Raw genomic sequence first — 27,378 nt, forward strand, 5'->3', positions numbered from 1 at the left:
CTCCCATGTGGTCTTCAGAAAGTGAGTACCTCTAAACCTCTATTTTCTCACCTGCAAAATTAGAATAATAGTTAAAACCACTTTTTATAAATCAAAAATATTTATAAGATTTTTGCATATAAAAATTGTGTAAAGTAAAAATTGTTGAAAGTTTGCTTTGAAGCATAAATATTCATAATAATAGACGTTACTGGTTTTTGCTATGTGAACAAGGAGTGCAAAGGAGTTATACTATGTGAGCTGCTAAATACATACCAAAAAACAGAATCTTACAGACTCGTAGGGAATGGTCTCAAGAGTAGACAGTAGGGTGAGTGTGAGTGTCACATAGCACATAATGTGCCACAGTGCACTCAGGACTATGACAGATGTTCCTCTTGTGTATCCACCACCACCCCACCACCACCAGCAGCAACATCAACACAAGGGTAGCTTTTATTCACTAAATCCTGACTATCTGTTAGATTCAGTGTGGCACATCCCATCTAATTATTACAAAATTCCCATTATACAGTTGCCCAGTATTGTGCAACCAATGAAAAGTGGCAGATCTAGGATTTGAAAACAGGGCTTTTTGACTTCAAAGTTGGTATATCCTTACCACTATTCCATTTAGTTTCAAATTTTAGTGGACATTAAAATATGTCAGAAATGCAGATTTTTCTGACCTTGCACCTGAGTTTATGGTTTGCTGGGCCTGAGTTATCCACATCGTATCACCTTTTCCAGTGGTTCTTATGCTGTTGGCCAGTTAGGTACTTTAAGTAATACCATGCTATTTCCAACTGCTTGTTGGTCCTCCTTCCTGGTGTAGTATCTGCAAATGACTTCTGTTGGCAGTCCTCTGTGTTTGCAACAGAGATGGCAAGGAAGGGGATCATTGTTTCTCTATGCTGTGCTTTCAGGCTCTTGGTCTCCAGGGTCAGCCTCTTATGATGACGTAGTGGCAGAGAAGGGGTTGTAGGATGTGGCTTCTTTGGTGGAACAGAGACAGGGTTAGGAGCAATCTGCGTAATCTGGGTTCTAAAATCATTCTTGGAGATTAGAGTTCAGGTCTGGAATAAGGTTTTATTTTAGTATTTGCAAAAGCTTTGAAAGGGTTCAGAATGATTCTGGTAATTAGGCAGGTTTGAAAACAACTGAGCTAAATCCTTTCCAACTTCTTTCCTCTCTACTCTGTTATATGATTCAATAATTTCGTAAGTGCTGCTCAAGAAATCAAACAGGAAATCTTATGCAGTTGTACCTTGTCTTATTAGGATAGTCTTTTCATATTTTTAAGAAGTAATTTTTTAAATACTTGTTTGTACAAGGCCCAGAGCAAGGTGCATGGGTGGATGCAAATATGGAGCAGATATATGGTAGATGAGGCATGTCCACAAGTAAAGTGCACTACACAGTTGAAAGTCTGTTGAGAATCAAGATGCATGGGAGTACTGCAAGAAATCATGAGGGGAGAAGAGACATAATTTTTAGTGGGGGGATTTGGGAAAATTTCACAGAGGAAATGATACTGGACTTTCTATCAATGCTTTGGAGAATGGATATGATTTTAACAAGCTCAAATAGCATGCACAATCACACCAGGCTGGAAGAGTGCTACAAGCCCACACAGGGAATATATTCAGATTTAGCCAAAACGTTTTCTTGAAGATCAGTAATAAACTAATGGGTTTCTCTATACAATATATTTAAATAATATTTTTAAAAAATTAACATTAGTAACCACTGTAGATCAAAACTTAGAAAGAATGTAGAGAAGTAGGAATAAAACAAGGTCCCGTGTATACACAGGTCATTGCCTAGTAAGTACAATACAGTGTAGGAAGTGCTATGAAGAAGTTATCTGTCAACTACTAAGGGACTGTTTTCCGAACTGTATTCTATGTAACATGAGAGTCTCGGGAATTGTTCATAGGTGCTGCGGGGAAAAAAAAGCTTTTTGGTTAATAAGTCTGGGAATTGCTGGTTTAAACAAAATCAGTTATTTTTTTGCTGTGGAACTTTCCAGAGCCTTTCATATGTCATGCAGCATTTCTCCATGGTTTGTTTATTTATTTATTATTATGATTTAGTACTATTATTTACTATTTATTTTGTAGAGCACCTATTAATATCTTCTTGAACGCTAATGTTCTGCTGAGCACAGTTTAGAAAACTGTGCTGGAAAACACAGTAAAGAAGTCAGTCAGCCATTTTCTGGAGTAAGAAAAGAGTTCATGGAAAACTAAAAAAAGGCAGTTAATAATAGATAAATTAAGTTATAAATATGCATTTTAATGAAAGTATATAATCTTATTTTATTCATAAGTTCCATATTATTTAATTATATTGTATATTATATCTGTTAAATAGAAATTAGACTGGTCCCTGTAGAATATTTTCTTTATATTAAGGCTGCTTCTCAGATGAGAAAAAAAATCTCTTTACTGTAGTAGTGCATCTAGTTTCTACTGCCAAAATCCAAGCACTATATAGTGGGGTGCCTGGGTCGCTCAGTCCGTTAAACATCTGCCTTCAGCTCAGGTCACGATCCCAGGGTCCTGGAATCAAGTCCTGTGTTAGTCTCCTTGCTCAGCACAGAATCTGCTTCTCCCTCTCCCTCTGCCCCTCCACCCCCTCCCACTCATGCACTTGCACTCTCTCTCCCTCAGATAAATAAGATCTTTTAAAAATTTTCAAGCATTTATTTTACTGAAAAGCAATATTCAAGAGGTCCTACAGTCCTCATATTATTTCGAGCCTCTTCTACTTAGATGAGGGTCCTCAAATATATCCAGGGTGGCAAGTCAGAGGAAGACTCTATTGGATGTATTTTTACATTTTTAACTAGATTGTCCTTTCATTATTAATTAAATAGTGGTGCCCATAGTATATTTTCAAAGTTTTTTTTTTCTCTGTTGTTAAGCCCATGTGGATGAGAATAATCGTGAAAGTGTCCTTTGAACACTAACAGTGTCCCCTTCCTTCCTAGGATTTTCAGTTGTTTACACATTTCCCTTGGTGGTTGAGTTAATTTATGCCCCACAAAATGGCTAACCAAGGTGTAAAAACTTATATAAGCTGACAGTTCCTATTAAGTATGTAGCTAAAGAAGATATGTTAATGTTGGTTAGTAGAACAGTATTGCACTAAAGGTATATGGCTCAGATTCAGGAGTTTCTGAAATGGAGAGTAATATTGCAGTCCACAATAAAGTAAACCTGCAAACAAAAATCAGGCCATTTTGAAAGCTAAGTGATCAAGAAAATGGGGCTGATTTCCTCTGAATTCAGAAGAATACTAATACTGTGTAGCTTTTTTTGAGCAGATTTTATTGAAGACCGGAGAGATGAGAATATTGGCCCAAGGTTAATAAGTATATTCTAGAAAGAGCTAGAACTCGAATACTAATTCCCCATTCCTGCTCTTTTTATTACGTGTATTCTGTCCCCTTTCCTTATTCTTTGCTTTTAGACAGTTTATCCAATTTTGTTCTGTAAACCCTCTTTAGGGCTCCATTATGCCAGAGGCTGTGTTGCTATTATTTTCTTTCTCTGCTTATCTGGGTTATCAAAAGAAAATAAAAATAAAACAGTCAGTGTTTATTTAGTACCTTCTTTGGGCCCTTCAATTTTTAAGCTAGCACAGATATATATGGCATATTCATGTCCATAGTCTTCTCCAATGGTAGCACATATGCAAGTCAAATATTTTGGCTCTATCTTGAATGTTATAAAGAAAATAATGATTTTAAATTATTATGAAGGAATTCCAGTCTTCAGTTCTGTTCATTTCGATGTTTTTAAAATCAGCAACATAATGTCCTAAAACTTTAAGTCTGGCTTATATCCAGCTGTATACTTGACATCTCTACTTGGATTTTTAATAGGCATAGCAAAATTAACGTGTCCAAAGCCCATTTATCAACTCATCCCTTTCCCAATCTTTCTTACTTCAGTACATGGTAACACCATACATTCAGTTGCTCAGGCCAAAAGTCTTGGAGTCTTCCTTGATTTTTTCTTTTTTTCATACCCCATCCAAGCCATCTTTTTGGCTCTACTCTCAAAATTTATTCAGAATCTGACATCTACTCATGATCTTTCGTTATCCTTCTATTTCATTGTCCATACTACTGCAAATAACATCTTAATTGGTTTCAGCTTCTGCTCTTTTGCTACCATAACCTATCCCCCACATGTCAGCCAGAGGAAATCTTTTAAAACTAAAATTCGATTATTACATTCCTGTTCTGAAACACCTTCCTAGCACACTCAAAATAAAATCCAAATTTTAAACTCTTTTTCTTGGTCTGTGATATTCAATATGATCTCAACAGCTCTGTGTGTTCGCATCTCATTTCCTACTTGCTCACTCACTTCTAGCATCACTGGTGCTGTGGCTGGATTTTGGCCTCGAGTCCTTTGCCCTTATTATTCCTTCTGCTTAGGGTTATCTTTGCCCAAATATTTGTAATACTTTCTCTTTCACTTTTCTCTGTTATTTGTTCAAATATCCTTTCTGTGGAAATAATTTCCCTGGCCACCTTACCTGATATAATAATCTCTGTGTTCCCTTACCAGTTATTCTGCTTTATTTGTCTTTTATCTCTTAGTACTGCTTAGCATTGTGATGTGTAGTATACTAGTTATTATCTACCTTTCCACTGGAATGTTAGCTCAACAATTGCAATTGTCTGCTGCTGTATTTCAAGTGTTCGGTATAGTGAATGACTCACAGATGTAAGTATTAAGTGCTTAAATAACTTATGTAATGAAGTAATTAAATATTTGCAAATGTGAACTAAAGCAGACACAAACAAATATCAAATTGTAACTCTAAGTTCTATAAAGGACACTTGACTGAGTCAAGGAGATCAGGAAAAGCTTTTCTGAGGAGGAGCATCTCCAAGCCTAGGACCAAAGGGGGCAATGCAATTTACTAGGTGAAGAGAGAAGTGGAAGTCTTTTGAGTAGTTCAGGAGCACGCCAAGTATGAGACTCTAAAGCAAAAAGGTCCATGTGGCTGGAGCAGAGAGAGCAGAAGTGAGCATGAGTAGAAGAGTATTATACAAGGAGAGGTGGAAAGGTAAGTAGGATCTAGATCCCCCAAGACTTTGTTGTCTATGTTAATCATGTGCTGTTTTAATCTTAACCACAACAGAAAGCCTTTTTGGCATTTAAGCAGGGTGATGTCATGATCAGATGTATGTTTTTAGAAGATGGGTATGACTACAGCATGGAGTTTGAAATAGGGAAAAGTGATGATAGAAGTAGTCTAAGAGAAGGATTGTCAATAATTTACCAAGGGAGAGGTAGTAGAAGCTGTTTTCCTTAGGTCTGGGTAATAAAGGAGCACACTGTCTATAGAGAATTTAAAAAGAATACTGTAGGCAATAAAAAGTTCAACCATTTTTTATTATCACTATGTGCCAGTATTTCTAAACAATATTGGTGATTAAAATAGTCTGCTCAGTTAGTATACCACTGGAAATGATAGATAATGGCTAACCAGAGAGTCAGCCATTTATTCATTCAAAAATATTTTTGAATATCATCTATGTGCCAGGCACTATTGCAGACATAGGAATGCATGGACGAACAAAACGATAAAAATTTCTGCCCATAAGGAACCTACATTTTTGCAAGGGAGATTAACAATAGTAAATAAACATCTAGCATCTCAGGTGATGATATTTATTTTTTTTATTTTATTTATTTATTTAATTTATTTGAGAGAGAGAGAGTGTGTGTGTGTGTACGTGCACGCGCACATGAGCAGGGAGAGGAGCAGAGAGGGAGAGAAGCAGAGGGAGAGGGAGAGAAAGAATCTTAAGCAGACTCCGTGCTCAGCATGGAGCCCCATTCAGGGCTTGATCTCACAACCCTGATACCATGATCTGAGCTGAAATCAAGAGTCAGGGGCTTAACCAATTGAGCCACCCAGGTGCCCTGGTGAGGAGTTTTTTGATATTACAGAAGAAAATGTTAGTAAAGCAGTTGGCCATAAGGGTCAAGAGTTGAGAGGAAATAGCTGGGCTCACAATAGAATTTCGAAGGTCATCCGTTGATAGGTAGCTGTGTTAATCATGAGTATAAAAAGGAGCTTATGAAGTAAGTATAGAGTGAGAAGAACCAGTCTAAAATCCTAGCATTGAGATGTCCCAGCATTTGCTATCTAGATAAAGATGATTCTTTCAAGGAAACACAAGGCATAGTTAATTAGGGCATATCAAGGACTGACGAAGACATTATGAGATGATTAAAAGATCAGTAGCTCAGAGAAAGTTGATCATAACACCAGTGCTTTAAGGATGTACTCCTTCTTTCTTAGAAAACTTTGAAATTGCCTGAATTGAATATTTATATTTTCCCATTAGAAAGATGAACAGGCTTCTGGGATAGCTATGCTAATCTCCCCAAACAACTAATTTCCGTCTCATTCCCTTTCTAAAACATCCTTCAGTGGCTTCTTTCTCATGAAATGGAGTAGAATGCTCAAAGGACTGACATTCAGTGTGCTCCGTGACTCCGTCTTCACTTTTGTTTTCAAATGCTGCCTAAACTAAAACAGATGAAGATACTAACTTCAACAATGTCAAAAAGCAATTGGCATGAATATTAATATCAGCCTGTTTATTACAATGGTTACTCTGGTAAAACTCTTCTATGGTGAAAACATTGTGATCAATAGGATTATTATGAGTTATAAAAAATACAGAAGAAAATTTGGAAATTCCGATTCATCCTTTGGTATTTTCGGTTATAACAATTCTGTCCGTTAGAATAAGATTCAACCCTGACTGCCACACTTACTTTAAAATAGATCCTGTAAAGTGTGCCTAACCTTTTCCCCATGAGGTTTTATTTTTCTTCTAATAATACTCTACCCTGGTTGGTATACTTGACAAAACCTGCTAATCCTTCAAGAATACCTAACTTTTTTTGTAGCCTGTTGCATAAAGCCATTGTCTGTCTATGCAAATTAGCCCTCTTCCTCAGAAGTCCTTTCATTTGTCCCCAGTTCCCCTAGAACCATGGTTCTGTTGTGTAGGAATTGTCTCTCTTCCAGTCTGTGTTCCTGACTGAAATATGTGCTTTGTGAGGGCAGGGATTATGTCTCAAACCATATCTGACATATGATAAAATGGTCCATGGACATACAGGCAAAGTGGTAGAGAAGTTTCTATTTAAGTGTGCATTGGGGTTGCCTAGGTAGCTGTCCATTGAGCAGCGGACTCTTGGTTTCAGCTGGGGTCATGATCTCAGGATCCTGAGATGGAGCTCCTCACTGGGCTCCACTCTCAGCAGGGAGCCTCCTTGAGATTCTCTCTCTCTCCCTCCCTGTCTACCTTTCCTCATACTCACACATGTGCACTCTCTCTAAAATCAATCAATTAGTCAATATTTTAAAAATAAATAAAATGTGCTTTCAAGTTCTTTTTTTGTTTATTTTGTTTGGAGAGCAGCAGAGCTTCCCTCAGTGGGGGTGGGGCAGGGGGAATAAATTGCAAGCATCCACAGGACAAGGAACTTGCTTTACTTGGTCTTCTCAGGGCACAAATACAAGTGCTATCTGTAGTGAGCCTTGAGTGAGTACTATAATGAGTCACTCATCTTTAAAGCAGGTCATGTTCTCAACTGAAAATAACTTAAGCTTGTCATTTATAAGTGTTATAATAAAGATACTCTTTATAAGTAAATTCACTGTCTGATGTTAGGAAAGCAATTAAGCATTATTAAAAGTGTTTTTGTTATAGATATTCCACAATTAAAGCAAAGCAGATAGATATGCTAACAAAAGTATTCTCTTTATTGTCTTCAAGACATTAACTTACTCATTTACATGTCCATTCATTTATTTTCTCATTCATTCAGTGATTATTTATTATTTATATGCTATCTATCTAGTATGTGTGCATAGTTCTAGTTTTCATGTGGTTTACAGGATGGCATTGAAGATAGATGTTAAAGAGATAATTTCACAAATAATGGCAAATACAACTATAAAAAATGATGGTTGCTACTGGAGAGGTTGTAAGGGAATCTTAACCTTGTCAGGGATGGGGGAGGATTAGGAGGAGGATAAAGTAGATTAAGGAAGGAATCTATGAGGAAACATCATTTAAGCTGAAACCAGAAGTAGGAGAGATTGCCTATCAGAGGGTTGAAGGGAGGGAAGAGAGAAGTGAGCCTTTAGGGTAGAAGGAATGATGAGGTAATGTTCTAATGCATGAAGGTACATTTTGCATGAGGCAAGAATAAGGTGAGTGGGGTGTAACAAGGGTAGAGTCAGGAGATACAAATTGAGAATTAGATAGGAGTCAAAAGAAAATAAATGGCATTCATGAAGTTGTCAGTTCTTCTTTTAAACCAGCATTTATATTTTTAGTATTCTGAAAATATTTTAGGCAAGCATGAAAAATTTCTAATTTCAACTTAAATACTTTAATTTTTAAATAATAATTCTATTCTTTATTTATATGGATCGCCAATAACTTATTTTTAAGGCTTGAAAGTGGAAAACATAGGAGCTGGTTATGGGAGTTTGTGACTAATTGAATAGGCCTGGCTCTCATGAATAGGAAGAGGGGAGTGGGTGTGATGAACACTTAAGGAGGTAGAGCCAGGCCTAAACAGTAGCTACCCCCGGTGCACTCAATTTTCCAGACAAAAACCATGTCTTAGATTTGTTGTTACAAGAAAAGGATAGCTCAACTAGCTCTGGGCAAGCAGTGGTAAGGAACTAACGTTACCAAAAGGACTGTACGGTAGGTTCACCAAATAGGAGCTATCAGTGTGAACTCCTGTCCCTGGCTTTTCTATGTAAATCACATAGATGACAAGCTATTGTTTTTTGTTATACTAAAATGCACAACCCTTGTGTATCAACAGAATCCAAAGCAAGATATATCAGTATGGCAACTGTAACTCCCATCTCAAACCAGAAAATGGACATTCTGTGATGTGCAGAATTTTATCCAGGTAGTGGTCTCGTGCAGTTCCTAGGGCTCTGGTAGCAGAGACAAGGTAGGAGTAAGAAGTCAATACATAGTGTTCTGTAGGTTAGTAGGCAGCATCTCTGGACAGCTCATTTCCTGTAGTTTGTCCAGCCATTATTCAGAGATCATTACCTGTCTGAGAGCATGGCTTTGGCATTGTGAGGAAGAGGTTGACCACTGACAAATGTTTCCTCATGGCTTTGACTTTCTGTATTACCTTGAATTGATTGTAGGTGGTTTTGTACAGTTTGCTAGGCGGTATCATGTATTTTCTTTTCAGTGCTATTCTTGGAACACTTCAGGTAAGAGATAGATACCAAATTTTCATCTGTTCGTGTTTGTCTATATATTTGCTTGTAAATAATATACCGTTGGAAATTTAAAATACCTAGAAACTAATTGTGGTATATTCCCATGCCATATTAATACATTTGCTCTGTTAGATGGATTAATATAAAGATGATCAGTATAGGATTCATATTTGTAAGTGATATGTTACTAGGAATCTTGTGGGGAAAGGATTTAAGAGCCATGCTGCTCATTACACAGCCATCTGAAATTTATTTTTTTAAATCTTTTGTCAAATTCAAACAAAAAATTTATGAAAGAGGATTTTTTCACTTTGAATTGGTGAATTGAATGTATCAAGAGACTCACAACTAGAAAGCAATATTATTTTAAACCTTTCTTACATTGCTAGAAAATATCTAATCTTTTTTATAGGAGAGCTTCTAAGTCAAAAAATAAGACTTTTTAATATATTCATGAGAACTAATAATTTATTATTAAAAATCTGGAAGTTCTGGTCAAACATATGAAACAATAAGTGAGGATACTAACAAATTGGATATTCATAACAACTTAAGCATACCCAGTTTGTTTCTTTTTCTTTTCACATAAATGTAGACACAAAATAACTTCAATATCAATGATTTATTCTCTCAACAACTCTGTTAAAGAGAGAAAGGAATGTTGACATGAGCAAGTGAATTCTGAAGGAAAGATGGGAGAAGAGAAATAAATCACTTTCAAATATTTTTCATGGCTAGAAGGCCTCCCTTCTATTTCCATTCATTTTGCACTTGACTCCTCATTAACATATGCCCTTATTCATCTTTTCATTAACAGAGATTCATAGCAACCTAGAAAGAGACAGACAGACATTGTAAGCTTTCTTGCATGATAGGGTGGAGGACAAAGTTGTCTTGTTTGTATAACTTTAGCCTTTTTGCTATTACTGAGGAGTAATAGAGCAACCTCACAAGAGCAACCCTGAATTATAGACGTTGGGATGATGAATGAGCAATTCATCCAGAGCTTCCTCTGGATAGGCAAACAGTCTTAGACCTGTGTGTGAACTACTCTTCAGGCAGCTGGGGAATAGGTCAAGTCAATGTCATTATTTCCCTGAAAGTACTTTCTGTTCTAGGCATGGAGTCTTTTCAAGGCAGCAAGAAGTATCACACAGATGACTCAGCGCCATGCACAGGTGCTGGCTGGATTCAGCCTCTGGACCTGGGATTATAGCCTATTCAGATAATCAGTGAGATGTTAAAGAATTCCAGTCCAGGATCAAAAACAAAGCAAGTATTTTCCTGTTTTGTTTTCCAGTTGGTTTCCCATGATCCTTTTTAAGTGTAAATTCTATTTATTTTCCTAAAATTCATAGTCAAATTACTGCCTTAGATCCTGACTTATTAACTGTTTCATTTCTCTTTGTGACATTACTGAACTATCTTTTTTCAGCTTTACTGTCTTCGTCCATAAACATGAGGATACTATAACCTAATCCACAGTGATATTTCCAGGATTAAAGAGAGAACACATGGAAAACTATGACAAAATCTCTGGGACATAGAAAGTCAGTCCTCTTCCAAACACAGAAATCAGAGGTTTAGCCCTCCTAAATATTTTGTTCTCATTCTTCAACTGTTTCTGGTAGATAACTATTAAAGATAAAAATGTGGGGTGCCTGGGTGGTTCAGTCGGTTAAGAGTCTGCCTTTGGCTTAGGTCATGATCTCAGGGTCCTGGGATTGAGCCCCTCATCCGGCTCCTTGCTAATACTTCCAAATTCCTTTATGGTCATGGGGAATCATTTAAAGGTGGAACCAAGTGTTTTTACATGTGTAAACTCATAGTCTGTTTTAATAATCATTAGGAAAAAAACATAAAACAAATGTTCTGATTAGTTAAAAGTTGGAATGTACTTGAGATCTTAAATTTTTTTTTTTGCATAGTTAGACATTTTAAGACAATCAGACTTGTGGAACATGAAGCAGAGTGTGGTCAAAAGTCTTTATCTCAAAATTTATCTTGAAAAACATATCCAGTTATATCATTTTGATGTAGGAACAATCCTTTCCCTGCTATTAATATAATATTTAATATTATTATGAGTAAGCTTAATGCTTCCTAAAATTCCATTGTATCAGAAAACCCAAGATGACCTAATTTTCTTTTAATGGTTACTAGGGGTCTTACACAACTAAATGAAATTTCATCTATAAATAGTCTACTGAAATAAAGAATGTAACAATATAATTTTAGTCAACAGCGTAATTTTAGAATCATCTTTCCAAGATTGCTTTGAGGTTATACATATGGAAGGAATCAAAAATGTACATAAATAATCAAAGTGTGCAAAACTTACTTGGTAGAGGTTTGTAGAAACAAATCTTACTTTCATATCCTAATGATTTTCCAAATGTCCTTATGAATCAAATTCTATTCCTTTTTCTAATTTTGTAGGGACTCTCAAAAGACTTTTTTTACAGTTAAATTACTGCCAAGGTTGACTATGGTCATGAAATTATAAATCTCAGGGAAAATATTCTGGTTCTTTACCAAACATTGCAATGAAACAAATCATCTTAATTTCCAAGAATACATTATTATTTTTATTTTCTCTCTAATAATGTTCTCAGTTTCTGAGGTGCACCATGTTTTGGGGAAGTAACTTTAGAATGTACACTCTAAGACTTACTTTGGGGGTTGGTTTAGGATGGAAGCTGATTGAAATTTAACTGATTTAACTTGTCATAACATACAAAGGCTAAGAAACATAATTGAGAAAACATTCTGAAAATAAAGTTTAACTTGTTGATCTCTTATAATGTCTTGGTAAAATTTCAGCTGTCAAGGAATAATTAACCAATGAAATGAAAATAACATTAGTTAGATGTTTCACTAATGTATAGGTTACTATCTTAATAACTCTTATTTAGTATTCATTCAACACACATTCACTGAGCATTATCAGATGTGTAGTATCTTGTTAAATGTTCAAACACTTAAAGGGGCGGTAACCTCAAATTAAAACTCAGATAATAATTTATACAAACTAATGAACAATTCAAATCAAAGCAAAAGTATTTGATAATGACACAGGAGTTCAGAGAAAGGGGAAAGTGATTTATGAAGGAAAACCAGTTAAAGATGTGCCATATAAACAAGTGTTGAGGAGAATGGGCATGATTTGTATAGATAGACAGAGAAAGAAGATTTAAAAAACATTTTGAAATAAAGGTAACATAAATAGAAGCATGAGATAAAAAAAGAGTGTGTTGTATTTAAGAGACAGTCAGGAAACTATAAAGATCTCAATGGAATATTTATAGTAGTGTGAAATAAGGTTAGACAGAATTTTGAAAGCCAAGCTGAGTTTTTAGAATTTATACAATGAGCACTAAGGAATTATGAGAAGTTTTGGAAGAAGCCCTACCCTGCTGATGGTAGTGAAAATTGGTTGAATATTTCTGAAAATTTTTGTATTCTTTGACTCAACCTTGACAATTTTGGGACTCTATCCTGAGGGGAGACAATCAGAGGTGACTTAAAAATGAATATTCTACAGTGCTATTAATAACATCGAGAAACTGAACTTTGCTAAGTGTCCAACAATAAGGATACAGTTAAATGAATTATGATACCTCTTGGAACATGATATGCTCATTGAACCCCAAGTTCTGAAAGAAAATCTATGACCCCAAAATGTAATCTATTTAGTAAATTAGGCTAAAAACAGATACTGATATAGTAATGAAGAATACACAAAAATATTAGCTCTGGTTATCAATGGGTGAGGAATATTCTGGGTGATTCTTTTGTCCTTTTCTGGACTTACAAACTTTATAACATGGAGTTTCTATAACTTTGTAGTACAAAATATTTCCAAAAAATAAATAATCATAAAGTAATTTGTGACAAGATACTGACCTAAAGATGTCTATATTTTGGGAAGAGCAACGTGTGAGACTATAGTGATAAGATATGGGGAGGCAGGAGGCATATATATCTGTATATGCTTGAAAGGATGATTAGAATGGAAAGAATAGGTGAGTGAAAGAAATATGATCAGGATTTGATATCTGCTCGGATGTAAGGTGTGAAGGAAAAATATTGTCAAAATGTCAAGCCTGAGAATTGAAATGAAAATCACTGCTTTCAATGATAAAATCAGTGATGATTTTGGTATTGAATTATTATATTTTAGGACCACACTAGGTACCCAGAATATGAGAATGGAGCTTATATGAAAAAGAGGAAGTACAAAATATGCATTTAAGGATCATCAAGTAGTATTTTAAGCTGTTAGAGATGATCAGCTAGAAATAAAAAGACAGCAGAATGAAGGGAAACCCAACTTGAACCTTGGAGAATAAAATCTATAAATGGAGGAGGATAAAACAGCAAATAGCATAAAGAAAAGTGGTCAAGGAGCAGGAAGTTGGAGAATGGAGTAATCTACAATGTCACTGGAAAACGATAAAAGGAAAGGAGTGTTTCAATGTGACATTTGTTAGTGTTGTCAAATATGGTAGTGTTCTGAAAAAAAATGTGTTGCAAAAGAACATCACCAACATAGAACGTTAATAAGGGGATGGACAGAGGGGAGGCTTGTGTGCGTCCTTAGTAACTACAGACTTAAAGTTGGATTAGAAACTGTTGTTTAAAAATCTGGTATAACGTGATGAAGCTGTGAATATTTGGACATTGTCATTTGCTTCCTACCTCGAGTCCATGTGCACAATGATGTCCATGAATGAAGTGTCTGATGCTTTCTCTACTATTTTTATTTCAGGCAACTACCTTAGGTAGAATCGAGAATTTTACAAAGCGTTTTCCTAAAACTTCAATTCCATAGGATTTTACTAGTGTGAGAGTTAAATAAATAGTATCCTGGAGTAAAGTGATTTGGGAAAATACTGAATTACAGAAAACTAAGAAGGTTTCTTTAAAGAAAGACTTCATGTAACTTACGGTTTTTATATATACTGTGAATGTCCACAGAGGGGTTTTGGAACAAAACAATTTCCAAAATTCACTGAGCATAGAATTCTTTTTTCATGGAGCACCTCCTAGGCTAATTTTCTGTGGACCTGATAGTGGGAAATAATGACAGACCTACTGCAGTGAGAAGTTTGGCAACTCTCCCCATTCCCAAGGATCACCTATCCTACAACTTCAGTTTTGAGCTCTTCAAGTTCAGAACAACAGAGATGCTAATTACAGTATGTTTATGGAACTTCTCCTCATCTTTCACAGTTTTTATTTAGAATTACTTGGTAAAATATTCTTCAGAAGGTAACTGCAGCTGACATAAGACCAAATAGTTGCTGCTCTTCTTGAAAAAAGTAAAATGTGATTTTTGATCTTTGATGATATTTAGCATTCCAGTTCTTTCCTTTAAGAAGAGCTATCATTTGTCTGTAGTAAATAGTTTAACAATAATTTGAGGAAAATTAATTTCAAGACTTAATTATTAACCTCACATTCAGTATTTTCTTTTCTGTTACATCACAAATATGGACTATTTTTCAGTCATACACCTGAACTGGCTCAACATTCTCCACTTTCTCTACTTACTGACTTTTGTTCCCTAAACATTATTTTATGAAAAGGATATCTATGACTCCTAGGCCGAAAACCCCCATAGAAGAACTCTGTGCCTACTAATATCAAATAATTTGCCACTCTGCATCATAGTTACCTGCTCTCTGGTCCGTCTTTGTACTAAATGTGTTTGGAATCAGTAAATGTGTAGTGTTTAGGATCTAGTCATTGCTTAATAATGGTTGAGTAAGTATGAGTTAATTAATGGGTCTTCTGTGCATTTATGAATTCTGAAACTCTATAGAAAGTGTTTGGTTATAGGAGGTTATAGAAAGCCCAAATGATTTAGAAATGCAATATGTATTTTTTTTTACTTTTTGAATCACTTCCTTTGGATTTTTCCCACGCCAGTGAGTTTTTCAGAATTCAAATTTTTTTTATTTAAAGCTATCCTTTACAAATATCAAACGAGAAGTTTCTCCCAACACTTCATCTTCCTTCTTTCTTCTTTTTTCTAATAACCTTCCTTTCCTTCATCCTTTAAAATGAGCAGATGGGCTGTTCTAAAGTTTTTGCAAATTTACTTGCTAAACATTCTTACAGACTAAGTAAGCAACAATTGAAAATGAAATCCAACAGTTGTTTTACTGTTCTCCCATCAACTGGAGCAATAAAGTGATTCCACAGGAGCGCTTCTGCCACTAGAAAATGTGATAGTGTCGTATTCTGTTTCCTTTTACTTTCATAAGTGATAATAGATGATTTCTTCTTGTTTCTCCCTCTCTTCTTTCTTGCCTTCTTCTGCATATGCCAGTGATTTCAAATTCTTTTAGCTGCAGAAACTTTCTTTAAAAATATCTTATGTATTTTTCTAGTTACAGAAAAGTAGAACTGCTCGGTATGGCAATTGGGGAAAGTGGGAGGTGAACTCCCACCTTGTTTTAAGCTCTGCAGTGGCCTCTGTGATGTATCCATGGAACATAAATGCAAAAGTTTGGTTATAGGAGGTTATAGAAAGCTCAGATGACTTAGAAATGCAATATGTATTTTGGACTAAAAGTTTAGCTTTTTTCTAAAGAATGCAGGACTCTAGCTGACATTTTAATCTCAAGTCTGCCCCTCTATAGTAGGACTCACTAGGCTTCAAAGTTACGATCAAATCTTCAATGCTGATAATCAAGTGATAGAATAGTTAAAGTCATTCAGTAAACTGAAAACACAGAATCATACTTTGGCTTGTGTGCTTGTTTAATGGAGGCCCCATAAGCTGTGTTTTTGTCTGAAAATAAATATGTAAATATGGAAGAGGAAATAATAGGGATCTAGATGATTTAGAGCATTAATACAAATGAGACATAAAAAAATTTACCTCTAGGCTAGTAATCTGAATTTTCCCAGAACAATAACAACTAAAAATTGTCAACCTCTGACAGCTGTTTGATGGTTGATAGAAAATGTGGTAGGACTCTCCATCTCATTCACATTATGCAGGTGTCCACATGTTTAAAAAAATCATAATTGGCACTAATTGAGACTATTGTTGGCAGCTTTAGCAAGAAGGCCAGACACTGAGTGGGCAGGAAGATCTGCCTGGCTTCTCAGCCCCAGACTTCCTGGCAGGTCACTGCTGAATTGCATTAACAAAGCTAAGTTATTCTTGCTCTTCTAATTCTGTAGAAAGAGAAACTCAATTTGCTGTTACTAGCAAAATAAACAATTCCAGTACATTTATTACTATACATTCATTACATATATTGGGAAGTCCAGGCTCAGGATGATCTTTGGTAATAAGAATGGGCACACACATTATGCGTCACTCCTTTTGAGAAGGCAGTGTAGCCAGATCATTGGCACAAGCTCTGCACAGTTAACATCCACCCGATTGACAGGAGAGGTAATTCTTATTAAGTGTGTGATGGACCTGTATCAGCTGATCATTATGAGCTTTGCTTTTAGGACTCGCTGCCAATACCTCTGTTACGGCCTTTGTATTTCAGTTGTAATGTGTGACTCGTATTTGCCACTAGACAAATTTGTGACTTTTATCTTGTTCGCACATGAAAATGAAGTTGGCAATTAACCTTATTGTCTTGGGATTCCCATCCTGAAGAGTATTTTTATATTTTCCGTGATGATAAGATTGTAAGCATAGAAGATTCATTCTCCTTGGTTGAGGAAGAGAGAAAAAGTGTGTCTGCGTAGGCCAATCAATGTGAAAAAGGTGCTTGGTGTTGGTTTTTAGTAAGCGTATTTACAAATTATTCAGCTTTACAGGCCCACATTCAGTTTTACACTCAGATGCAGGCCTGGGTTGGGGATGGGAGGAAGATAAAGCTCTGAAGTGGGGTACCTAATCATATGAAGGTTTGCAATTTTGTTAGGAATAATAGAGAAGCAATATTGAGAGCTGTGGGGTTAATGAACACGGATGTGGCTTTCATGTGCAAATTTCTTTTGATTAGATGGAACAACAATTCCCAGAGTTGAGACTGGTGTCCACACACCCAGGCCTGCATCTGCATGTAAATGGCTTCATTAGAGGCCACATCTGTGTGCACTGATGAACTGTACAAGGCACTCACAGAGTCTCTGCTTCGTGGGCTGCTTTCTTGCTGTGTCTGTTTCCTGCTCAGAAAATAAGTGATACATTTCTTCTTTCTGCCAAGCTGTTGAAAAAAAAGGATAGATTGAGAACACTAAGGGGTGAGGCCAGTGTACTGTTAACATATTTGTGCTCTTTTTCATATTCTTACAGACTGCAGATTGGAAACATATCCTTTTATATTTCTGAGTGAAATTAAACTTCCTCAAATTTACCCAGCCGTTATCAAGGTTAGAGTTTTTGTGGTTTGCCATTTATTCAGTGCTGACAGGAGAATGGCCCTTGTCTCCAACAAGAGTATCACTGAATATACAAAGAACCTGACTGTCTGCTCCTTCTACCTGGGTTGAACCAGACCTCTAAAACTCCCTGGGTTTTTACTTTATGATTCAGGGCTTACTGTTAAGGAGAACAGTCTCCTTTGTGAGAGAAAAGGATGCAAGATGTTGTCGACATTTGGTTAATGAAATTCTGAAGCATCATTAGTTTGGATTTCTAGGGAATTTTTATCAATAACCAGTTGATTTATAAATCGAACTGGTTTGCTTTCAGCCATAGTCCACTTACTTCAGATGGAGTTCATTGTTGCCTGGTTTTGGGTGGTGCTAACTTTGTGGGCTCTGAAGTAGTAAGACCTGTATTATATAATAAAAAGAGTTGCCAGGTTATTCCTGCTCACAATTTTTTGGGGGAGCAGTTTTAATAACTTTATTGAGGCTTAATTTACAAACCGTAAGATGCATAGATGTTTAAGTGCAGTGAAAAATTTTGCTATGTTTGTATACCATAATCGAGATATACAACATTTTCTGACCCCAACAGATTTCCTTGTGCCCCTTCCTAATCACCTTTCCCTGTCCCCCAGCCTTTGATGACATTGATCTGCTTTCAATCGATGTATTAGATTTTCTTCCCTGCAGCTTTAAATAAATGGTATCACATGTATTCTTTTCTGTCTGACTTTTGCTCTCAGCATAATGTTTTAAATATTCATCCACATCATTTGTAACTTATTCCTTTTTACTGCTGAGGAATATTCATTTTGATGTACGACAATTTGTTTATCCATTTACCTGCTGATGTTCTTTCAGGTTGTTTCCAGTTTGGGACTGTAATGAATAAACTTGCTGTAAACATTTGTGTACAAATCTTTATTTGAACTTATGTTTTTATTTCTTTTGAGTAAGTACCTATGATTGCTGGTTCATATTGTAAGAGTATGCTGAACTTTATTAGAAACTTCCGAACTGTGCTCATGTGACTCTACCAGTTTGCATTCCCACTGGCAATGTGTACGAATCCCAGCTGTTCCGTAGTCTAGCTGATATTCAGTATTGACCACCTTTTAAATTTTATCCCCCCCTTCTAATGACTATTAAATGGTATTTCACTGCATTTTCATCTCATTTCATTTCACTTCATTTCACTTCGTATTTCACTAAATTTTCATTTCTTGGGAGATTAATAACGAACATTTTTCCTATAACATTGGCTTTGCGTATGTCTTCTTTTGTGAAGTTTTGCTTCATTTTTGATACTTTTGCATTCCCCTTTTTGGTACATATGACTTCTTTAAATATTCTGGATCTGGCTACGAGCTCATTTTCAGAAATATTAATTGCAAATATTTGCTCCTAGTTAGTGTCATGCCTTTTCATTTTCCTGATCATGTCTTTTGAAGAGAATTTTTTTTTAATCGTGAAGCTCAATTGATTGTTTCTTTTATGTTATTGCTTTTTATGGACTCTAAAAAATATTTGTCTTCTGTAAGGTCACAAAAATTTATTTCCTAGAAATTTTATAGTTTTAACTTTTATGTTTAATTCTAGCTCCATTTCAAGTTAATTTTTGTGTGTGGTGTAAGATAAGGTTTGAGATTTTGGTTTTTTTTTTTTTCCTTATAATTATATTGTTATTTTATCACTGTTTCTTGAAAAACACTTATCTTTTCACCATTGAATTGCCCTAGCAACTTGTAAAAAATCAAATAAGTTGCTAAATCGGGTGAGTTGCTAAATCAAGTATATATTTGTGGGTTTACTTCTGGAATCTTTCTTCTGTTTCATTGATCTGTATCTCTATCTTTAAGCCAGTACCACATTATTTAAATTATTGTAGCTTTAAATAAGTCTTGAAATCAAGTAGTGTAATTCTTTCACTTTTTTTCTTTATCTTCAGTTTTCATTATTCTTGATCCTTTGAATTTTCATATAAATGTTAGAGGCAGCTTATTAATGTCTACCAAAAAAAAACTGTTCAAATTTTTATTGTACTGGAGTAGAATCTAGAGCTCAGTTTGGGGAGAATTAAATTTTAACCATATTGAATATTGTAATTCATCAGCATGGTATATCTCTCCGTTTATTTGGATCTTAGATTTTTCTTAGAAATCTTTATAATTTTCAGTGTGCAGATCTTACAAAAATTGCTAATTTAGCCATTGAATTTGGATGCTCTTCTAAATGTTATTGTTTTAATTTTGGTTTCCATTTTTTTTCCAGGATATAGAAATAAAAATAATTTCTGCATATTCACCTAATATTTTGATAACTAGCTAAAGTTATTTATTAGTTCTTTTTTATTGAAAGTATTTTATTTATTTTATTTTATTGTGTGATTTTTAAATGATTATTTATGCCAGATTCTATGCTAAGCATAGAACAAACATTACCTCATTCCGTCATTAAACAATTTTTGGGATAGATTCTATTATTATTTTTAACAGCTTTATTGAGGTATAATTGATGTACAAAGAACTGCGCATATTTAACGTGTACAATTTTGATGGGTTTGTACACATGCAAACACTTATAATACCATCCCCATAATCGAGATAACAGATCTATCCAACACCTCCCAGAGTTTTCTTGTATCCCATTTTTTTGTGGGGAGAGGGGTAAGTAAACCACAATATGACAGTTCTATTTTAAACAAATTTTGAAGTGCACAATACTGTATTGTTAATTCTAGGCACTAGTATGCGGTATAGCAGATCTCTAGAACTTATTCATCTGGCATAAGTGAAACTTTATACCCTTTGAATAACACCTTCCCATCTCCCCCATTCCTTAGGCCCTGACAACTAGTACTATATTCTCTCCTCCCGTCGGTTTGGCTATTTTAAATACTTCATATAAGTGAAATCATTCAGTATTTATCCTTCTGTGACTGGCTTATTTCACTGAGCATAAGAAATATTAGAGAGGTTGTGGAGAAATTGGAACCGTGTTGGTAAGAATGTAAAATGGTATAGCAACTCTGCAAAACAGTATGGAGGTCCCTCAAAAAATTAAAAATAGACCTACCATATGATCTAGCAATTCCACTGTGGATATATATAGGATATAATTGAAATCAGGATCTCAAAGAGATACCAGCTCCCTCATATTCATTGAATCACTGTTCACAATACCAAAATATGGAAGCAACCCAAGTTTCATCAACAGATAAACAGATACAGAAAATGTGGTATACAAATACAGTGGAATATTATTTGATGTTTACAAATAAGGAAATTCTCGGGCTGCGTCGGGGGGGTACAGTGGATTAAACATTCAACTCTTGATTCTAGCTCAGGCTGTGATCTAGGAGTCATAGGATCAAGCCCTGCATCAGGCTCTGTGCTCAGTGGGGAGTCTGTTTGAGATTCTCTCCCTCTCCTGCCCCTCCCCCTGCTTGCTTTCTCTCTTGCTCAAATAAATAAGTAAATATTTTTAAAAATTATTTAAAAAATTTAAGGAAGTTCTGCTATTTGCAACATCATTTATTAATTCTTGAATGACATTCTTACTCTTAAACCAAACTTGCATTCTTGAAATAAACTTCATGATGTAATACCCTTTTTATACATTGCTGGTTTTCATTTGCTAATATTTCGTGAAGGCTTTTTGCATCTGTGTCCATGAAGATATTATTTTCTTGTAGAGTGTGCCTGATTTTGGTATCTGGGTAATGCTTTCTTCATAAACTTCACTGACAACTTTTCCTTTCTTCTCAATTATTCGTTAAAGTTTGTGAAAGACTGGCATTCATTCTTCCTTAAATGTTTGATAGAATTGTTTAGTATGAACAGCCAGAACCTGTTTTTTCTTTATGGAAAAGTTCTTAACTAAAATTCAATTTCTTTAGCATATATAGGAATACTCAGAGTTTCAGTTTCTTTCTGAATCAGTTTTGTATTATGTCTTTTAGTTAATTAGTCTGTCTCATCTGAGTTTTCAAATTTATTGACAGTTTTCATGTAATTCTTTTCTTATTCTTTTAGTATCTGTAAGATGTGCAGTGTTCTATATTTTATTCCCAACATTGCTATTTTTGTCTTCTTTCTGTTTTTGTTTTGTTGTTTTTGTTGGTTTTGATAAATCTAGCAAGTGATTTACCAATTTTATGGGTCTTTTGCAAGGTTTTATTGATTTTCTCCATTCTGTTTTCTGTTACATTTGTTTTATCTTATGTCTTTAACATTTTCTACCTTTTGCTATTGTATTCTGTTTGCTCTTCCTTTTTAGTTTGTTCATGCAAAAACTTAGATCATTGATCTGAGACCCCTTTTTTCTAATCTAAGCATTTAAAATTAAAATTACATTTTTCCCACCTACACTGCTTTTTTGACATATTGTATTTTCACTTTCATTCTGTGCAAAATAATTTCTAATTTCTTTTGCAGTTTCTTCTTTGAATCAAGAGTTATTTAAACTTGTGTTTTAAACTTTTCAGATACTAGGGGTTTCTATATATTTTTCTGTTATTGATTTCTATTTTAATTCAGTTTGGTCAGAAGATACGCTCTTATGATTTCAGTCTCTTTCAATTTATTTAGTCTTGCTTTATGGTCTTTCTTTATCAATGTTTCTTATGTTCTTGGAACTAATGTGCACTCTGATGATGTAGCTGGAGTATTCTATAATGTCAATTAGATGAAGTTAGTAGGCAGTGTTGTTTAAGTTTCCTGTAAGTTTCCTTATTTTCTGCCAAGAGTATTAAAGTCTTCAACTGCAATGTGGAAGTTTATTTCTCCTTTCAGTTCTGTCATATTTTGCTTCAAGTATTTTGAAGATTTGTTACTGGATATATATACACTTAGAGCTTTTAGGTTCTATTAGTGAGTTGACCCTTTAGTCGTTATGAGTTATCTTTTGTTATCATTCATAATATCCCTTGTTTTGAAGTCTGCCTTGTCTGATATTTACAGAACTCCAACTTTCCTATTATTCCTTGCGAGGTCTGTCTGTTTTTCCAGAATTTACTTTTAACCTATTTCTTTGTATTAAAAATGCGTTTCTCAGAGAGAACAAATAGGTCTTGCCTTTTTATCCAGTGTGTCAATCTCTCCCCTTTAACTGAGGTACTTAGGTCATTTACATTTAATCTAAGTATCGATTTCATTAGGTTCATATCTATACTATACTATTTGTTTAAATCAATTTTTCCCATCTGTTCTTTTCCCCTTTTTTTGCTGCCATATTTTGCATTAATTGAGGAAATTTTGATTTTCTCATTCTAAATCACTGATTGGTTTATTAACCATATCTTTTGGGAGTTGCTCCACATTTTGCAATATAAATCTTTCACTTATAATAATCTACTTTCAAATGATATTATACCACTTCACACATAATAACAATTTTCTAATTTATGCAAGTGACTTGACCCTCATATGAGAAAATTTAATGTAATTCAAAATCCATATCTCAGCCTATTGGTACTGGCCTATTTTTCATAGGAAACACATTATTGCTGTCCTGCACATACAGGCTTTTGGTCACAAGGGTACTGGGTTAAGGTGGCAAGGATATAATGACAGAATTTTCATGAAACATAAGACAGGGTAGGCACTTGGAAGTTGTGTTTTATATATCAGTGTATCCACAGAGCATGGCACAGGGTCACATCAGGTTCATCTAGAGTTCTGAAAATATATGTAGTCAGAAGATGAATATATGACCCTGAATATATGAATAGCATAACCTGGACAAATAGCCAAGAGGTCTAGTACACCATTAAATTGTCCAGAGTGCCTTTGCTACCTCTTTTTGCTTATTATAATTTCATTTAAATAATTTTATATATTTGAAAATATGTTTATGAGGAGAGAGGTTAAACTTGTTGGATAAAGAGTTTTAAATCTTTTCATGTAAAACTATCAAATGTACTCCTTTAAACTTAGATTATATATTCTCCTGTGATGCTGGAATGAACCTGAGCAATTTTGGGAAGACATGGTAAGTCAGAGTAGTCTCTATCTCTTTCTTTGCTTTTTCCTGTGGCCCCTAGAAAGCCATGGCTAATGAAGAAGGATGCTGTGTTAGCACAAGGTTTGAAGGTAGGAGAAATCCCAAAGGCAAAAAAATGAATTAGAATATTCTGAAGAAAATGGTCTTGTGCTGTGTGTCTATGTATTTTTTATCCAAAATGTTATTGTTTAAATTAGATGCTATTTTGATACAATTTTGCAAAGCCTACCTTGTTCTTTTTTTGATTGGTTGTTGTTAAATTTAATGTTAAACTTTTTACTCTTTTTGGGGAGGCAAGTAGGCAAAAATGTATTTCCAAGACTTGTTTTGGTTAACTTTCACAAATTATGGATTAAGATATTATTTCCAAGAGTTATGATCATTAATTATTTCTACTGTCAGAAGAAGAAAAGTGGCATATGTTTATTATATGACATATCTAAGTCACTTCCTTTTAAAAAAAAAGATTTTATTTATTTGTTTTATTTTAGAGAGAAAGAGAAAGAGAGAGAGGAGGGAGGTGCAGAGAGAGAGGGAGAGGAGGAACCTCAAGCAGATTCTGTGCTGAACGCAGGTCCCAACATAGGGCTCAGTCTCATGACCCTGAGATCATGACCTGAGAGGAAACCAAGAATCAGATGCTTAACTGACTGAGCCACCCAGGTACCCCTAAAACACTTCTTTTTATGTTAATTTCTTCTCGGATACTGAAGTCAAAACATCTATTCTCCGCCTAAATTTTTTGAAGACTCTATAGCCTAATTAATTTATTATTTTCTAATTAAATATGTGTGTTTAATAAATGACATTTTTAAAGTTTTAAAATGGAATTATTGTAAAGAGAAATTCTTCTCAATATTCTTTTTTTTTTTTAAAGATTTTTTATTTATTTATTTGACAGAGATAGAGACAGCCAGCGAGAGAGGGAACACAAGCAGGGGGAGTGGGAGAGGAAGAAGCAGGCTCATAGCAGAGGAGCCCGATGTGGGGCTCGATCCCATAACACTGGGATCACGCCCTGAGCCGAAGGCAGACGCTTAACCGCTGTGCCACCCAGGCGCCCCTCTTCTCAACATTCTATGAAATAAATTTCACTCTTTGAAATATCTACTGTTCAGGATGCCTTGGTTGGCTCAGTCAAATGTCTGCCTTCAGCTCAGGCCATGATCTCGGGTCCTGGATTTGAGACTTGCACTGGGCTCCTTGCTCTGCGGGTAGCCTGCTTCTCCCTCTGCCTGCTCCTCCCCCTGCTTGTGCTCTCTCCCCCTCTCTCTCTGACAAATAAATAAAATAAAATCCTAAAAGAAAAAAATATCTACTGTTCAAGGTCTCATTGATGACTGTATTAAATACATTTCTTTAGAGTTTTTATTTGCCGTAGAGGAGTTCTTTTGATGAAATAGTTCAAGTCACATAGAAATTTTCTTTCCTCTATGTGACTGTAAACTTCCAGTGACCCTTAGAACTCTGGGTCTTGGTGAAACGTCACATCAGGGGTAGGTAAATTTTCTTCTGGAATTTCATCAAGCCATAGTAATTTCATTTGAAGTATTTATCAGAAATTTAAATCTCTTATATTATTTAACTTTCATATCCTATGATGTAGTAAATCATTCGATTTACTATAATGAACAAGGTCCAAGGGAGGTAAAAGAATGAAAGAAACATGGTTTCTGCCCATTTGACACTTAATTTAAATAGGGGAGCTGCTATAAACTGAAAGTTTTTATACCCCCACAAATTCATTTTTTGAACTCCTAGTCCCCAGTATGATGGTATTAGGAGATGGGAATGCTGGGATGCACTTAGGTCATGAGGATGGAGCCCTCATAATGGGATTAGTGACCTTATATGAATAGACACATGACAGCATGGGATACATGAGAGTTCGCTCTGTTTCTCTTTCTCTTTCACCATGTGAGGATACAATGAGAAAGTGGCCATCTATAAGCCAGGACGTAGGCTCTCAACAGACACCACATCTGTCAGTACTTTGATCTTGGATTTTTCAGCCTTTAGAACTGTAAGAAATAAATGTTGTCTAACCTATGGTATGTACTATAGAAGCTCAAACCTAAGATAGGAGCTAAGACATAAACATGGAGAATGCAGTGCCTTTTGTAAGAGATTTAGAGGCAAGAGAAAAAACTTTTGGGTGGTAGTTTGAGCAGAATGCTAATGACAGGCAGGGTTTTGATGGACACCTTGGCTGGAAGGACAGTTTCTGAGTTATGGCATTACGAATCCAAACATGCTGGAAGAAGTAGAGCTCATAATCTGAAATGCCCATTGGTTTTGTTCTTTTTGGTGGTAGTAGGTGTCTAGTAGAGAGGTAGAGGTTAAAGCTGCAAGCTATAACAAAATACTGATTTCAGAAGGTGACTGCAAGATTATGTAATCTAACCTAATTTTATAAATGAGAAAAATGAAGAACAAAGTTGTTTGCTCTCCAGTGCCTAGCTTAGTTTTTGTTTTTGTTTTTTTTTTAATTCCATTTTGCCTCTTCAGAGTGTTCTGTCCAGGGGTCATATTTCAGAAAGGCCTGATCACTTCTCCATGTGTTCACATTTGATTTGGTAAAAAATGGTCATCACTTAAGGTTTTTGAGGAGGCAAGTGATATGATCAGAGTCATGCTGAGGAAGATTCCTCTGACAGCTATCTGGAGGATGGATTAGGATAGAGAGAGCCTGATGATGGGAAATAAATTATCAGTTGATTTAACAGCCCAGAACACTAATAAGAGTCTACTCTAGAATGATAACAATAGTAGTAAGAAAGAGGAGATGGTGATAGATAGATACAGACATATGTGTGTCTATAATACACACACACAAGCACACTTTGCTGAGTGTTATCAATTGAATGTTTGTCTTCCACTAAAATTCGTATGTTGGAGCCCTAATCTCTAATGTGATGGTATTGAAAGTGGAGCCTTTGGGGATAATTAGGTCACAAAGGTGGGAACACTGATGAATGAGGTTAGTGACCTTATGAGAAGACATGTGAGAGAGATGTGAGGATGTAGCTGGATGACTTCTGTCTGCAAACCAAGAAGAGGGGTTTCACTTGACATGGAACTTGCAGGCACCTTGATATTGGACTTCCCAGTCTCCATAACTGTAAGAAATAAATGTGCATTGTTAAAGCCACCCAGTCTACAGTAATTTGTTATAGTATCCTGGGCTAAGACACTTAGGGTAGAAGTGGCCGGATGGATTGTCTGAGTGTGGGAGACTACGGTGAAGAACCAGTGGACAATGACTTGGAAATGTGGAGTCATGGTAATCTGGAGTAAGGCAGCATTGTTACCAGAAATAAGCCATTGCTCTGATCTAATAAGAATCACATGCATGTGCACACATGTGCAGATGCACACACACGCAGACACAAAATCACACTGAAAAGCTTTATTTCCACTGTAGGGAGAGCATCTCTCAAAGAGCTGGTTCATCTAGACAGGCTAGAAATTGGGTCACAGCAATAATTCCTCTGGAGCCATTATTCAAGAGGGCCAACTGTGTGGTGGAGATATATCAGATGACAGGTCAGCCACTCAGAGGATGAAAGCCTGTCTCTCTCTCCCAGGGCATAGCACATAACAAAAGGAATGAGGAAAAAAGAACCTAAGATGTATTCCAATGTGCTGGATTGTTTATTTTTTTATTATTAACATATAATGTATTATTTGTTTCAGGGGTACAGATCTGTGATTCACCAGTCTTAC

The 27,378-nt window shown here is 35.4% G+C and overlaps 1 long non-coding RNA gene across 1 annotated transcript; it reads left to right on the forward strand.

Moving 5' to 3' along the window:
- On the forward strand, positions 1–27,378 carry LOC130542525 (uncharacterized). Its single transcript, XR_008957169.1, has 3 exons — positions 1–21; positions 23,586–23,640; positions 27,349–27,378. It is a non-coding gene; the product is annotated as an uncharacterized LOC130542525 (long non-coding RNA).

Source organism: Ursus arctos, unplaced genomic scaffold (assembly GCF_023065955.2).
Source record: "Ursus arctos isolate Adak ecotype North America unplaced genomic scaffold, UrsArc2.0 scaffold_37, whole genome shotgun sequence".
NCBI lineage: Eukaryota > Metazoa > Chordata > Mammalia > Carnivora > Ursidae > Ursus > Ursus arctos.